The sequence below is a fragment of the Lactuca saligna genome, chromosome 8, assembly GCF_052625555.1.
Source record: "Lactuca saligna cultivar CGN05327 chromosome 8, ASM5262555v1, whole genome shotgun sequence".
In the NCBI taxonomy this organism is placed as follows: domain Eukaryota; kingdom Viridiplantae; phylum Streptophyta; class Magnoliopsida; order Asterales; family Asteraceae; genus Lactuca; species Lactuca saligna.
The window spans coordinates 39659915-39674052 of record NC_136424.1 but is presented as its reverse complement, the minus strand read 5'-3'; positions in this window follow the sequence as shown (position 1 = coordinate 39674052).

Genomic DNA, 14138 nt, shown 5'->3' with positions numbered 1-14138 from the left:
AAATTGTAATCATCAGTAAAATTCACATAGAAGCGGTTAGCATCCCTTGTGGCGGTTCTGATGGGTCCACACACATCGGTGTGTATGAGATCCAACAAACCCTCACCCCTTTCACAAGTACCAGTGAAGAGTGACTTGGTCATCTTTCCAAGTAAGCAAGATTTGCAAGTGTCATCCGACCTTAAGTCGAAAGACTCTAAAACTCCAACCTTTTGGAGTTGGCCTATGCGCTTCTTGCTGACATGTCCAAGATGACAATGCCATAAGCATGACTTATCCAATTCATTGGAAAAATCAATGTGCAACACATTATTTCCTAAGTTGTCTACAACCATCATAGTTTCATATACACCATTACAAGGTAATGATTTAAAATAAAAAACACCATTATAAAAAGCATTAATAGCACAAATTTCATTATCAAATGAAAAAATAAAACCTTGTTTGTGCAAACCATGAAAGGAAATAATATTTCTCTCCATTTCAGACGAGTACCAACAATTATTCAAATCTAACTCTAAACCACTACTAAGCAATAAAGAGTAAACTCCAATCTTGGTGAAAGGTGAAACCTTCCTATTTCCCATGATCAAGTTTATCTTCCCATGCTCCACATCCTTACTTCTTTTTAGGCCCTACACATCATAACAAATGTGAAATCCACAACCTGTGTCAAGAACCCAAGAGTTAGCATGTGATGAGTTTTTAGATAGAATAATGTAAATAGCTGCATGGGTGGGTTTAACCTTCCCATCATTGAAATCCTACAAGTATTTTGGGTAGCTTCACTTCCAGTGCCCTTTTTCATGGAAATAGAAACACTCTAATTCCTTAGGAATGGTAGAGAGAGCAGTAGAACCACCTTTAGTTCCACTCGAAAAGGATCCATCAAGAGAATTTCCCTTGTGGCTCGTGGAAGGGGCCTTCCTCTTCTTCCCCTTTCTTTGTCCAATTTCCAGAATAGGGGCATTAGTAGTAGGAGTAGATATAACATTTTCACCTTTGAGTCCACTTTCAGCAGTCCTCAAAAGGCCCTGAAGTTTGCTCAGAGGATGTCCTACTTGTTCATATGATAAGTCATATGAAGCTGATCATAACATGGAGGTAGAGACTGTAGAATGATATATATGGCCAACTCTTCATCGAAGTTAACATTTAATTTGAGCAAACGGTCCATAAACCTTTGCATTTTATGCAAGTAGGCCATGATGGGTTCACTATCCTTCATCTTTATTGTAATCATGGAGCAGATTATTTCATACCTCTCTTGACGAGCACTCTGATGGTATCTTTCTGTCAGGTCTTGGTGCATCTCAAAAGGTAGAAGTCCTCATAGAACTTTTGGAGTTCAGCTAAAATAGTGGCAAGCATGATACAAGCTACCTTCGCGACATCCTTATCATGTTCCCTAAACTCAGTAATATCCTGAGGAGTAGTAGAAGACTCATCAATTTCCTTTAACTCCTTATCGAAGACATATTCCTTGTCCTCATAGTGAGTGACCATCCTGATGCTCCTAATCCAATCATTGAAATTAGTACCATCAAAGATGACTCTCCCAAAAAGGTTCATGAGAGAGAAGGAGCCAGTATGGTTTGAGCCAGAAGCAGTGTTGGAAGACATCTGAAAAGAAAGAAAGACAAAGCTTAGATTAGATAAGAGTCCTTAAATATAAAACCCAAATGAAATATTAAGGCTAGGGCCCAACACAATATTTTACAAGTTGGAAGATGGATGCCGTAATCCAACATGCAAAATATTAGAAGGTAGGTAAATGACGATTTACCAATTTCCACCATGAAAAACGAAATAGATTATTAAGTTTTAATTGGATTGAAATTTCTAGATTCCTTTAAGATTCATTGAACTTTTCAATGGCATGTTTAAATCTCAATTATGCCCTTCAGGTTTGTGACTGGGATACCGAGGATCACAAACAAGGTGTGAATAACCATGCAAATTAACTTGGTGCTCTTAATGTCATTTATCACCTAATGGATGTGCCGGTTAACCACACACGCTCCACCAATCTATGATATACATCAAGCTACCCTTTGCCATCCTTACTAGTCCAGGTTAATGTACCGGTTAACCACACATGCTCCATTAATGACTAGGCAAGGTGCAAAGTGCAATTTCATGGATTAGAATCAATTTCACATTTTCCTAAAGTAACTAAGATTGGGAATTTAATAAAACATTTAGTTACTTTATAATTATCATTGTACTTTTAATGAGAATTAGTGTCATATCCTACCCGTTCGGCTAACGAACCTCCACTAGTCAAGGAAGCGGTGGGCGAGAGTAGACACCCATTAAACCACTATATTATAGGCAGTAACCTTATACCCTCTTATTGACCGACTTCGTGAATGAGGCCTACTAACGGTAAGAATGAATTGTCTTATACATATATATATATATATATATATATATATATATATATATATATATATATATATATATATAATAATTAAACTTATAATATTATAATAGTATAAGGGTTGAATTTTAAACTTTTAAAATTTTAAGGTTTCGAATTAAAGTATTCAAAAGCGTGACTTTACAAATTCCAAAACTTCAGGACAAGTTTTGACGCTATTCAAAACTTTTCATTTTCTTAACTTATGAGTTTAATGACTTTTAAAGAAAATACTTTTGGTTTTCCATAACTTGAGGACAAGTTATGGAGTCCATTAAAAGAATTTAGATCAATAATTAAACTAACAAGAAGTGTCCAATAATATCTATGATCTAGTTAAACTCATAAGCAAATATAATTGATATCAACAATTTTCAAGAAATTTGCTAATCATATAAACTAATACAAATCTTGAAACTTTGACAATTATCTTTTAATTGGACAAGCATGATCATTACCTTATGAAAAAATATTTTTTCATGGTTCAAAAAATAGTTTGGGGGTAATGATCCTAATCCAATTTCTGGACAAAACTTGAAATTTTGCACACTGGAGCACCGAATCGGCGAGTACATGTACTGGACTCGTTGATTTGGCCCTTTTCTAAGTCGAATCGACAAGTCACCCAGTGGACTCGGCGAGTTCACTGTCCAGAAGGCAGAAAACCGATTTTTTTTTTCAACTTTGAAAAAAATTAGCATCAAGTATAACAGAAAACAATCCTAGGTTGTGATACCACTGATGGGTTTTGAGCACTCTAACACTCCTATGGTGTACATGCAACACTAGATGCTTTGGATCTATGTTTTCTCTAATTATACATGCATTTTTATTTTTCCAAAGCACTCATCCTAACTAGCATACAATGGAGTATATATAATACAAAAATCTAGTTAGATGACTTACCTTTTGTTGTAGCTTGAAACCTTGAACCTTTTAAGAGCCTAGCACCCCAAATGTGATGCCTCAAATGCTTCACACACCACCACCAACAATGGAGGACTTGAGAGAGGATAACTTGCACTTAAAATAGGCTATGCTCTTCTAAAGATCACTTAGGTGCTGATTTTAGGAGCTTAGGGTCTTCTTATATAGTGTGGAAAAACTAGGGTTACATTCATGTAAACCCTAATGCACATGACCTTCCATATTCCTTAGGCTCCATGGGTTTAAACCTAAATGGACTATCCATGGGTTATTACATTGGTTTACCAAATCAACCCCTTATATTTAATTAGTCTCTTTTGATCACTAAATTAATTCTTGATCAATACTAATTAAATAATATGATTTCATACTAATATATTAGAACTTATAATATATTAATAAATCATAATTAACCTCTTCTCAAATATCCACCCTTCAGATTGTTCCGGTGACATGCAACCCAAATAGACCATGCTATTCTCGGGTCAAGTACATACCAAATATAGTTATGGACGTAGGCAACTTATCCAATAATTATGCAGTACGGTGATGCTACGGGGTAGACCAGTAGACAGTTCAGGTGCCTGTGAGGGATCAGTCTCGGGCTCTGGAGCCAGGCAGCTCGATGAGCAGATGACAGAGTTTATTTCAACTAAGATTACGCGTAATATTTTTGACCAAACTCCTGTGATCTTTGGTACGGTCAAGGAGGGCATTATGGAGATTTTGGATGAGAGATTAGGTGCCTTCCATACCGAGATGGCAGCCATGATGGGGGCACACACTTTGAAATTCAGTGAGTTCAGAGCCTGTGGAGCTCCATACTATCATGGGGCTAGGGACCCTATTGCTAGAAGCTGGTGGTTAGCAGATATCGCCATCACCTTCCGTTGTAGCCGGTGTCCCGAGGGGGACAAGGCCCGACTCGCCTCATGTCTTCTGAAGGACAGAGCGCGTGATTGGTGGGAGGAGGTTAGACATGCTATTAGAGATGATGTCGTATTGGATGCGGTGACATGGGGTGACTTCTCGTCTAGGTTCAAGGCTGAGTTTGCATCAGTTATTGATGTATAATAGTTAGCAAGGGAGTTCTAGGACCTCCAGCAGACTACAGAGACAGTGGCGGAGATCACCGCCAAGTTTAGAGAGAGAGAGCCCTCCTTGTTCCACAGTATGTGGCAGACGAGGGGATGAAGAAGGCTCGGTACCACGAGATGCTTAGGAGTGACATTAGATAGTTTACGAGTCGGTCCAGCTGCAAGACGTTGGAGGATATGATCGCTCGAGCCATGGAGAGGGAGATTGAATTAGAGGTGGATAGGAAGAGGAAACCAGATGAGGTTCAGACATCAGCAGAGTCAGGCAAGAGGCCCAAGACATCAGATTCTAGATCTAGAGGTCATCAGGACGGTAACCGCAGTGGCAAGTGTAGTAGGACGCACGGGGGTGAATGTAGGAGTGGCAGTGGTGATGATTCTAGCTGTTTCAGGTGCGGACAAATCGGTCATTATAGTAGGGATTGTACTGTTGCTACCACTCAACGATCAGACCTGATTTGCTTCCCTTGCAGTCAGAAGGGCCATAAGAAGGCCCAATGTCCAAGTTTGGCAGCAGCAGGACAGGTGATGGCACCTGCCCCTGCGACATTGAGGATCACCGATGACCGTCGGGGTCAAAAAGAGGCGCATGCGGCACGAAGCAGGGAATTCCAGTTGGTTACAGAGGAGACACAAGCAACTTCCGATGTTGCAGGTGTGTATCTTTTGCTTTCCTATTAGTTTTTATCTATGGTTTTATTGTTATGGTACTACATCGATATTGTTAAAGGTATTTCATAATTTTGTAGCCTACTTGTGATTGAGTTATAGACCATATGCATACCCTAGATTCTAGAATAGTAGTTAGAGGTCGTTCCCTTTTAGAGCAGGTTCCTCATGATGTGGTAACTGTAGCAAGCATGTTTAGAACTCGGGAAGTGTTTCGCTAGCTTTCAAGGGACACATTGTTTTGGTATTGGTTAGTTAGATTACTAGTAGTGGTAAGCGTGGGTTGACAACAGATGGTTCAGAGGATGGTGACAAGAATTGAGAATTCTTTCGAAGCTGTGAGCTGTAAGGAGCTAGTTGAACTGAAGTGGGGGATAACCATCCAAGTAGTCAGGAGCTGAAGTAAGTGTGAAACTAAGATGAGTTCGCATCCTTGTTGAGAAGGAAAGCAACCCTGGGTAGCTATTTAGATAGAGGAGTGTGGGAGTTGGGAGTTTGGGAAACTTCCCAACATTGAGTTCATGTATTCACGATAGTTGATAACTGGTTTGGGAAACCATATAAGGGATCTTCCCAGTAGGACGCGAGTTAGTCAGGATGTTAGACTGTATGAGAACTAGTTCATGGATGTTTACAGACTGATAGCCAGCAATAAACAATATGGGAAACATTGCAAGACTGTGGGTTAGCCACAACATTCATTAGCAGCCAGATAGCAGAGTGTGGGCAAGGCCCGTATCTCTCCTAGCCAGCGGAGTGTGGGAAAGGCCCATACCCCCTAGTCAGGGTAGTGTAGGCGAGGCATGTATCTCCTAGTCAGCAGGGTGTGGGTGAGGCCCGTATTACCTAGTTAGCAAGATCAGATTCAGGAAAGGATAGATAGATAGAACTCGAGGGGAGTTGTACTTGCATAACGCTAGATAGGTGAGACATGGGGGCAAGGCCACTTAGTAGTATGGTCTGGGTGATACCTGTGGGCGAGGCCCATGTGTAGTAGCAAGACAAGTGGGACCTGGTAGAGACCGTGGGGTCGAGATATAGGATCGGGGATTCTAGGATTTATAGAGCCAAGAGTGGCAATATGGATAGAGCAGTTTAAGTAGATGAAGTTTATACGAAAGTCGCTGGGAGCGACTGAGAGGGTGATAAGTGGTTCAGTAACTGGGTGGAATCCAGTATTCCAGATAGTGGACAGAGAAGTCTAGACCTGGGAGGTCCCGGTTCCTTAGGAAGATAGGCAATAGGTAGCGTGATGATTAGACAAAAATAGTGATTGTGAGGGTTATTGTGTAGGGTAACTTGCGAATCAGAAGGGTGAAGACACTTACATTTTGATTGGATAATCTCAGAGTAATTGATTTGAGCCTCTTGCGCAGCTCTCGTTTGAGTCTAAACGTTCCAAGGATGAATCTTCTACTCGAAAGATTATATGAGTCTTCTATTAAGTATAATTGTCCTACAAATGGTTATACATGGACAGTCTGTCAGGGAGACAAACCATTATAGATTTAAAATCTCGGAAAGACAGAAGTATTTCCCCATAGGGCGGTAAGGATAACTTATCATCCATTTTGGAAGGTTCCGATGATTGGGTTCAACTATCTTGGGAAGGCCATTGATTGCGCATGATGACAGTGATATTTCCAAGATGACAAGTGTCGGTGACGGTGGGAAACACCAGTTGGTCTACGACAGTTAGGAGGATAGCCGCGGGTGTGGCACGTGAGATGTATACAAGGTAGGTAATGGTAGCGGACTTCAAGGATAAAGTCCAGTATAAGTGGGGGAGAGCTGTAACACCAGTTATGAAAGTACTCGGTTATGGCTTTAGAGGATGATGGTATAGGCGTAATGTGACGATTTGGCCTTTTATGGGTTTCGGGTATTATTAAGAAGGTTTTAGGCTTAGGGGTGTAGCTAGGAGCGTAGGGCTTCCTACCACCTTTTCATGGATAGTTCGTATGGAACGAACTTGGAATGAAGAAGTTATAACACTTTGAAGTTATTGGCATTATTGGTCCTTAAGGGAGAAAGATGGCAAGAAAGTTCCATGCATGCAAGGTGGTAGGCACAAAAGTATGCCCAATGTAAGCTGGGGGTATGCCCATCATAGAGAAGAAAGTGGATGCGGGTGTTTGAGGAGTACGCTCAACGTACGAGAAGTACACCCAACATACACTCAAAGTTCCTAAACCCTATTTTTTTGGGGTTAAGCACTATATAAAGAGCATAATGCCCTAGATAATAGCCTCCATCTCATCCTTAGACAACCACCACGAAACCCTAATCCTTCCTTGAGTATTCTTGGAGCTTAAGAGGCTACTAGAGATCATTTTGGTGTTGTGAAGCCATTTTCCAAGCAAGTGAAAGAGCATAGAAAGGTGGTGGATCAAAGGAGAAGCAGTAGATCCGAGATTATGGTTCCATTTCAGATCACTTTGAGGTATAAAGCCTTGAACCTTCCTCAAGTATGCTTAGAACTAGTGTAGTGATGTTTTGGACCATTTTGGTCCCAAGTATAGAGATTTATGGTTCAAATCCGACTCCTAGGCTTAGAGTTGCCCCTTTCAGTGCTAAATGAGCACCTAAGACAGAAAGTTGCCATCTTGTATGTCTTATTGGGTTCATGCATGAGTTAAGATCACTTTTATGAGAATAGAATGCCATTTTGGAGTTTGGGCTTATTAGAGTCATGTAAAGTCAACAAGTCATTGAATTTATTGATTAAGATGTTGAAGAGGACTAGGATCTGTGATTATAGCCATTGGAATGGAGTATTAAGTGCTTAACGGGAAAAGGGACTTAACAAAGAAGTACGCTGGGCGTACGTGCAAGTACATGCAACGTACACACCATGCAGCTTGTACGCTTAGCGTACAGAGGAGTATGCTCCAGGTACTCATCAGATATTGGCTTGGTGTGTTTTGGGCCTCAGATTGGGCCATACATTGGATTTTGGTTCTTTGGGCCTTAGTGGGCCATCAAAAGTCAGATAAATTTGGTCCAAGAATATGTTTGGGCTTATGGCAAGGCCCATTAGAGGGATTGGGCCCAATTTAGCAAATTGGGCCATTAGTAGACCACTAGTGGGCTTTGGAAGCCTACCTAGTGTTGGGTCTTTTTATAGTATGGTTTTGGGCCTTAGATATGGACCAAGTTGGACTAGGGGTAAAATGGTCATTTTACCCTAAGTAGAATTATTGGTTTGGACTAATTATTATTTTGGGTAATGGTAGCTTGGGGAGTTGAGAGATCTATAGTTTGGGGATCTGCCATCCAGCAGTGAGGGGTTGTTCGTAGGATTCTATAGTCAGTTTGTGAGGTGAGTTTTCTCCAGTAGGAGTGGGTCGAAGGCACCAATTCCAGCCCGTTTATGTATGTTAGTGTATACCAGATTTAGATCCGATTTCAGGGTTATCCTGATGTAGTTTATATGTTCCGGATTTCGGTCTGATGCCGGGCGTGACCCGAGGGAGGTTTATATATATGTTACCGAACTACGGTTCGATGCTGGGTGGTACCCGAGGAAGGAATGCATGCTTAATTATACTTGTTGACTTTGTGATGCTTGTATGTGCCTGGTAAGGGGATGAGTGTGGGCGGGGGCCGGTATCTCATCACTAGCTGAATGTGGACGGGGTTCCATATCTCATTAGTAGTAGAGTAGGGGCAGGGCCCAAGATAGGCGGGGCCTTGAGATTAACAATTATAGTGTCGTGTTTTCTTGTTATGTACTTGATTGATTATGATTATATGTTTTCATGTGTAGCAGGTGGGGACCAGAGACAGGCGGGGCCTAGTAGAAATAGATCTGTATACCGAGCGGGGCTCGATGCCAGGCGGGGCCTGATGCCGGATTCGTCTAATGCCGGGCGGGGCTCGATGCAGCGGGCTAGGCCCAATGTTTGCAATATGTGATTATATGTATGGTATGTGGTAGTTTGGGGAGACTCACTAAGCTTCGTGCTTACGGTTTTCAATTTTGGTTTCAGGTACTTCCAGTTGCAAAGAGAAGAGCTCAGGATGACTACATTGCACACACCAAGATGTTTTAGCCTGGGATGTTTACTTTGATGTTTTGAAACTCTGATAACAATGTTTGAGATATTATAACTTATGTTTGTTGAAATGGATTGATAACTGTGGTTTTATTATTAAATTAAATTGAAAATTTTGGACTGTAATTTTGGGACGTTATAGGTCAAGTTCTGGTAAAGCAAATGTCAACCTCACTTTATTGTAACCAAGTTATCGTGAAGGTAATTTACCCTCCCTTTATTGTAACCAAGTCCATTAAAGAACTTTTCTTTTTATCTTCCAATATATTAATCTTTATTATGTTGGAGGGTTTGGGTACCATGCTTATGGAAAGGCATGTATTGTTGCTTCATTTATTACTTTCTTCTTATCTATTTTATTAGTATATTTTGATTTTTATGCATTTTTTTAGGAAATGCAGTATAATTGGGTCGAAGGAACACCTATTGTGTCCACTTGTGAGTGAATACCCAATTGTGTACATTGAGGATCCAATTGACCAAGATGACCGAGAACACTATTCCAACATGGTAAAGAATGTTGTGAAGAATTACAAATTGTGGGAGATGATCTTTTGGTCAGCAATCCAACTGTTAGATAAAAAAGTTAGTTTTAGTGCCTAAGTTTATTAGTTTTGTTTCATCAAATCTTAAGGGGTAATTGTAAATTGTAGCTCTTTATATTCTTTTCTTCAAATGTTTCATTAATTATTGATTATACTTATGAGGTCTAATTTATAGGGTTTCTTTGTATATATGATATTTTTTGTAAAACGAAAAGATTATTGTATGGAATTGATTGTTTTTTTTATATATGTATTTTATTTTGTATTATCTAACATTATTTGTCATTTAATTTGAAAATTAGTAAATCTATCAAAAATATATATTTTTTAAAAATATTAAAAATTATTACACAGAAAAATGTATGTCGTCTTTCTTTATGACAAAAGTTTTAATGATATGCAATGTGTGTCGTAAATGCATGTCGTAAATGTATGTCGCATTGTTACGACACACAAATGCTTGTCGTCTTCCTTTATGACATGGCATTCTTTGACACGAAAACTTTGTACCTTTTTTATGACACACAATGCGTGTCATTAAATGGTATTTTTCTAGTAGTGAAATCAACCTTGGGTAACTCACTACACAAGTGCATTGTCTAACTTATTTTGATGTATGTTAAGATTGTAGACCCTAGCTTGAGTTAGGGATTAGCTTGGATATTAAGAATACCTCAGAATGTGTTGTGAATTTAAATCATGTTGTGATATCTTATTGTTAATAACCTCACTGATTTGAAAACTTGGTTAAGTTTATATTCTGGGACCAAATTACATACACTCTTAATCTTTGGGTAATATTTTCACAAATGATTTTCTTAAGTATAGTTTTAAATTATCCCGAGTGAGGGGTGTTTCATTAAGCAATCCCAAACACCCCTTTAGCCTAAAGTCTGAGATGAAAGACTTGGGTAATGTAAAGAAAATAATTCGTATGAAAATTTCAAGGAATCGATCTATAGGAAAATTATACTTAGCCAAAGAAACTACATCAACAAAGTCATACATCGATTAAAAATGCAAAATGCCAAACCCGTGAGTGAATCACTTGCCAACCATTTTCGATTTTCTTCTAAACTTTATCCAGAAACAAATGATGAAATTGATAAGATGTCAAATGTTCCTTAGTTAAGTGCGCTTGAATCATTAATGTATGTTATGATGTGTTTCTGACCTGACTTATCACACGCTTTAAGTGTTGTAAGTCATTTTATGGCTATTCCGGAAAAGCGACATTGGAAAGCCATCCAATGGATCTTTCGCCACCTTCAAGGTAATTCTAATACATGTTTGGAGTTTGGAAAATCAGTATCTGAGTTATATTGAAACGTTGATTCTGATTATATATGCGATCTCAACAAGAAAGTTACTGAAGAAGGTGCACTTGATACTGAAGAAGAAGGTGACAACTTTACCTCCAAGGGAGTCACCAAAAAGCGGTGTTAAGACCCTCGACTCATCCGCTTATTGTGTCTGCTCTCACCAACCATACTACTTCCGCTACCCTCTCATTTAAAAAAGAAAGATGTGTTTTTTCACTTGTACATTGTATACAATTGCTTTCAATTTGTAGCTAATTTATCAATTTCATATTACAACCAACTATATATATATATATATATATATATATATATATATATATATATATATATATATATATATATATATATATATATATATATATATATATATATATATAAGAGTAAATTAATGAAATAGTACCTATGGTTTGCTCAAAATTGCACGTTTCGTCATTAACTTTTTTTTTTGCACCCGAATCGTCCATGTGGTTTGATTTCGTTGTGTTTTTCGTCCCTATGGTTTGGTCAAAATTGCATGTTTGATTCCTAACTTTGTGTATGTAAGGGACGAAAAACGCAACAAAATCAAACCACATGGACAATTCGAGTGCAAAAAAAAAAGGTTAAGGATCAAACGTACAATTTTAACCAAACCATAAGGACAATTTCAATAATATAGTCTATATATAATTAGGTACATACAATGACATAACTAGGATTTTAAAATAAAAGGCCCAATGGAAATACTCATAATCATTATTTGATAGAACATATAAATGATATTTTTTTGATTTTAAGGAAAAACTTTTATTTATAATGTTAAATATAAATAAGTATGTAAAAGTATCTATTCAAAAAATATGAAAATAATGAAAATAGAAAATAAGAAAATAATTTGTAAATAAAAAGGTCACATATATAACATTTGAAAGACTAAAGTGCAAATTTGGTCCCTATGGTTATCAGAAAAATATGGATGGAGTTCAAAAAAGTTTCAACTTGCACCAGTCGTCCAAAATCATAAACTTCTTGTGGTTTTGGTCTCTGAAAAAGTTGAAAGGACTATTTTACCCTTTTTAATTTGTTATTTATATTTTTTCTATATATTTTAATCCTTTTTATTTTTGAAAAAAAATAAAAAAAATAGCAAAGCTAGCTTACCCACCCCTCCACCGTACCCTCTCCCATACCTCTCTTTCTATCTCTCTCTCTCTCTCTCTCTCTCTCTCTCACACACACACACACACACACACACATAGGAGATAAAAAAACCCATCGATCAAACCCAACATCTTCTTCCTCCGATACACCTTTTTCTGATGCACCCACTGTCTTCGTCGCTAGACAAGATCATAACAACCAAACCACTACCAATCGAACATGGGTTTAATTTTCTTTTCAAAAACGAGAAGCAAATGTATAGGTCGTTGGAATCGTTGATCCATGTCGCTTGAACCTCATGGGTTTATGGTATAAATACCCTTCGATATCCTCTCCTTTGATCCACCTTCATCTTCAGCCCTAATATCCCCTCACAGATTAAAAGGGGTGACCACCATCGCTACCGAAAACAACATCCCCTTTCGACCTTACCACAATTAAGGTTCTGACGCCTCAAACCACCAGTAGATCTGAATTTCGTACTCCTTGCTGCTTCCCTCAAGAAATTCTAAACTTACTCACTTTTTTTATTCGATCATATGTGGAAATCAAATAATATGGATCATTTTTATTGGCTGTGTCTCACATCTTCCCCTTGAGGAATTGATTTACGGGTCTGTTATACCATGTAAGAACAAAGGTGTTTTTTACTCGTTTGTATTTTTGGTTCTAGGTGGTGGTGTTAGCTATTGAGATGATAGAGTGTGAATATGGTGATGTAGCGATCTCGGTAACCGTGATGAATATGGTTGATGGATAGATATGGTAGCTTTGAGGAGAAGATGGTATATATGATGGAGGTCTGGTGTGAAATTGATTGTGACGTGAGGAAGATGGGACCAAATTAGATCCAATCTTGATTCTAATCCATTATCCCTTTCTCTCTAATAATTTTTATTTAGATGGGTTTGTCGGAATAAAGGCGAAGGAAGAAAGGATTTGATGTATGAACTCAAAGTAATCATAGAAGGAATAAGGTTTCTTTGATTTGAAGAACATTTAAAAAAGGATTAAAAAATATAAAATATAAAAAAAAGAAATTAAAAGGGTAAAATAGTCTTTTCAACTTTTTCAGGGATCAAAACCACAAGAAATTTATGATTTTTGACCAGTGGTGCAAGTTAAAACTTTTGTGGACTCCATCCACATTTTTCTGATAACCACAGGGATCAAATTCGCAGTTTAGTCCTTTTGAAAATTTAATTAACTCTCACTCTCACAATCAAATGAACAAGGATGAAAAATAATGTTACTGTATCCCATATCGATGTGACATGATTTTATAAGTAGTTATATATTAAAGTTTTATTTTATACACAACGAATTCTTTTGGAGAGACAATCTTAAGTTTCACATATAATTACATGTTATCAAAGCTAGCATCCCGTACCCTCGTGGCTCAGCACATCTCTGTCTATACTCATTGAGCCTCCGACACTGAGGGAGAATGTTAGTGTATCCCACATCGGTGCAACATAATTTTATAAGTAACTATATATATTGGAGTTTCCATCTCTCCACACAAACTCCTTTGAAAAGACAATCTTGGGTTTGATATATATTTAAAAATAACTCTTAAAAAATGTGAAAAATATGAAAATAAAAAATAAATCAGTCATAAATGTAACACTTAGAAATTTGATTATATGTATATATATAACCTGTTCCTATGGAAAAATTAGGATATGATAGTATATATTCCGCCCTTTAATAAAATCTTTTTGGCTGTAGTACTTTTTTTTTAACGGTAAACTAACTAACCGAATCCTAAATAACCACTTATGTCTTGAACCCATGACCCCTCCTATGAGAAAATCATTCCTTACTATTAGATCATTGACCCTTACCGCTAGGTCATTAACACTTTGGTTGTAATAGTGATCATGACTTCTATCTCATACATTGTTATGATGGTATGCCCATTTTCTTAATAGCATTTAATTGCTGATCATTTTCTC